The 3,646-nt window shown below is 33.9% G+C and overlaps 1 pseudogene; it reads right to left on the minus strand.

Annotated features, from left to right (window-relative positions):
- LOC117284767 overlaps positions 1-3,313 on the minus strand; it is a 7,520-nt pseudogene extending 4,207 nt beyond the window's left edge.
- Between the last annotated feature and the right edge of the window lie 333 nt (positions 3,314-3,646).

Below are 3,646 nucleotides of genomic sequence, written 5' to 3' on the forward strand. Positions count from 1 at the left end.
GGTGTTGTTTTTGTTTTTTTTTTTTTGCCAAAACAATCACTAAACTTAGAGATACGAGTGCAGTTCTAAAGGGAGTCATGGAGGATGGTCGCTCCCCTTGTCACTTCAAGACAGGTTGATAAACAAGTTCAATCTTCCACACAAGAGTTGGCAAATCAATTTGATGAAAATTTTGTCTTAAGAAGAATTGATCGTACACTTCCTAACTACAGTATTTTATTAAACATGGTGATGCAATTTTAGTATGCATTCAGTTACCACCCCTGTCTCAAAAAGTAAAAATGGTTGGGGGATGTAGCTCATTGCAAAGTTCCTGGGATCGGTTGCCAATATTATCGATACATCAAAAGAAATAAAAATCTACAACTGGATATTGAGATATATTAAGGCAAAAATTACTTCACTTATTAGGTTTTTCTTGTTGCTCTTATTGCCAGTCTCCAAGACAATATGATCTAGGAATTCTAATTAAAGTGGGCAGTTGGAGATTGGTTCTGAAAATAATTTTAAAATGCTATAAATTAATTTTCAAAATAGTATGTCCATATAGCTATAATTTGGCACTCAATAAAGTAACATAGAAGATAGGAATATTTTGCCATTGCTGCACTATCTATATGGAGTACTTTGCATAGTTTTTTTAGTTTAGGGGAAAAAACATGCAGTGTTGTGTGAAAATTACAGTTCTATTGAAAAACACCATGACCTTGGAAAGTTATTCTTACTTCTCTGAGCTTCACTTTGAACATATGTAAGAGTGGCTTTTGCTTAGGCTTTTGTTGCTTGTTGAAAATTAGGTAAAATAATATAAGCAAAGTACTTATCACTATGTCTAGTATAGTGGGGGCTCAGTACAAGTGCAAAGTGTTATTTTTTTAAACATTGCCTTTCTATATATATCATCCCAGTCCTTCCTCTAGTGGGAAAGATTTACAAAGAGATATTTGCACTTGAAATCTTCAAGTCTTCAATTTTGTACCATTGTAAGAAAATTATGCAAAAAATTTCTTAATATTGGCACTTGACATTTTGGGCACTATAATTATTTGTGGTAACAGTATCTTGTTCATTATAGAATATTTAGAAGGATGTCTGGGCTCTTCCTAGTAGATCCTAGTACCACTACACAGTTGCTTCCCCATCCTTTTGAAATAAGCAAAGTTTTCTCCACACATTGACATTTTCTCCACACATTTACAGAAGCACTCTTTGTTAAACCTACGTACTGAAGCTAATACAGATGTAGAAACACTCTGCCATTACAGCCATTCTCAGCTAACTGGATTTGTGGGCCCAGACACTAATCTCTTAAAATGCAGACTAAATTATTCTATGTATGTATGTGATTTAATGATTTTGAAATCACTTTGAAACAGTACAGCTGATGAAATGAAATTGTGTTTTTAAATGGAAAAGTGATCCTACTGTTCCATTTCTTTAAATAGTATTAATTCTAGGGCAAACAACTCTGTTCACTCTCTATTACCTAGCTATATTTTCATTCTAGTAGTTATCTGTCAAATACTATTTTATAAATTATTTCGGAAATTCATACATGTACACAGGCATACTCTGTTTCAAGATATGTCTTATAGCACCTGCATTGTAATTCATGGAGAGGGTAGCTAAGTATGTATGCTAGAAGTGAGTTCATTTTAGAGTAAAAGGGTGCTACTTTGCTTCCATGATAAAAAATATGTATATTTGGTATCAAGTTTCTATAAGGTGCATTTAAAACATAAGAATTTTGAGTGGATGGGGTGGAGAAAACTTACTATTAATCAAACCAAACAAAACAAAAAGATTAGTCATGATCACGTTGAATCTCTTAATCATATAGAAGGTTATAGTAGAAATATCAGTATTGCTTTCACCTTTTATTTTTCATTTTAAAATAAAGAAATGACACAATGAAATAAAAAGAAGAAAATAGAAAGGACAGTCTTTGGAGGTTGTGGATTTTACACCTTGACAATTCAAACTATTGAATGAAGAGTAGGAGAGCTGTCAGAGAAATCTAATCCAGAAAGCACAGTATCTCACAGCGGCATATCATTCAATTGTCCTCTACACTGCAACTGGCACAGTCAATGTAATAAAATGAAACATATACTTTCCCTCGTGTAACACGCAACAGCAGTTGCTATGCTTCACATATGATAGCTCCCTAAGCAATTTTTGGATATACCTAGGATCCTGTGTTAGGTGGTGGCTCCTGATGACAGCCAAGCAATTTTCAATTTAAATAGGTTCAAGTCCCACTGAAAAAGAAAAAAAAAAAAAAAAGTTTTCTTCCTTTGCCTCTGCCTAGATCGGAGTATTGCAGTGAATCTAGAAATATTGTTAAAAATGTTTGCGAAAGTCTTATTTTAAACTTTACTTAATGTTCATTTTCCTCCATCTCTATCATAGAGCACTTCCCTACAAGTCCGTCTTTCTTAAAACTTTTTTGGGGATTAAGTTATACACCTCCTCTTTTCCCACATTTCACCACGTCTTATCTAAAGATTACTTTCTTTTTCTCACACAGAAATGTGAATATCCCTTGAGTCTATTCTTTGCCTTTTCATTTCTTGTTATATTCGCCTCCCTCCTCCTCCTTCTCTCTCTCCTCCTCTTCCTTCTCCTCCCTCTTCACCTCCTTCTTATTCTTCTGTGTTTCTGAGTACTCTACCCCTTCTTACTGACAAAAGCTTTGTTTCCATTGTCCTTCAATTCTCTTTTTTTTTTCTTGTCCCTTTCTTCCTTTGCCCCTCTCCTCTCCCTTATTTTGTATCACTGTAGTTCTATTTTCCAAGCCCATCTCTTAGGGTTCTTGTAGTACATAACATAGCATTAACCACTCTAAACTTTATTACTTTTTCAATGTGTACATTTCTGCCACCACAACTTTGTTCGGACTGTTAATTTGACCATGAATGTATTTTCTCTAACTTTTTCTGGTGAATACTTTAGCCAGAGTTGAGGTCTGAATCAGGTGCCACCTCCTCCAACAGAAAGTGTTTTGGTCTCTACAGCCATAAATGATCTTTGCTCTTCACAAATCGAATAGTATTTTTAAAGTATATTTTCTTTTTGGCAATGCATCATTGATGTTATCTTAAAACACAACATGTATTTAAATTTTTAAAATTATTACAGTAAAAGACACATAGGCATCAAACTGTCTCAAAATACCCCCCTCACTTCAAAAATATTTATCCCATTGTTTTTGGCACTTTCTAAAGTAGCTCTAGAAGTCCTTTAATGAGTTGTACTGTTGTGTCTGTCCTGATGATCTGAATTGATTTAAAACATTACCTTTCATGGTCATTTTGACTTGGGGATAAGGCAGAATTTGTGTGGTTCCAGACTCAATTAATAAGGTGGATGAAGACACACCGTATTTTTTACAACCTACCTTTCTGTCATATGATATTCAGTGATTACATTTGCTGATCATACCTCATGAATGATTTGCAAAACTACTTCATAAAGTGGAAAAATGATGGGATGTGTTCAATATGAGGGGGAGTATTTTGTGGGGAATTAATACCAATGTGTCTTTTTTGTAATAATTTTTAAAGTATTAAACTCCATATTTTTGATCATTGCTTGTGCACTTCTTTATATTTTTATTCTCTACTAAATGATCAGAGCCTTGAAA

The sequence above is a fragment of the Fukomys damarensis genome, unplaced genomic scaffold (genome assembly GCF_012274545.1).
Source record: "Fukomys damarensis isolate Sample0158 unplaced genomic scaffold, DMR_v1.0_HiC HiC_scaffold_39, whole genome shotgun sequence".
Classification (NCBI taxonomy): Eukaryota; Metazoa; Chordata; class Mammalia; order Rodentia; family Bathyergidae; genus Fukomys; species Fukomys damarensis.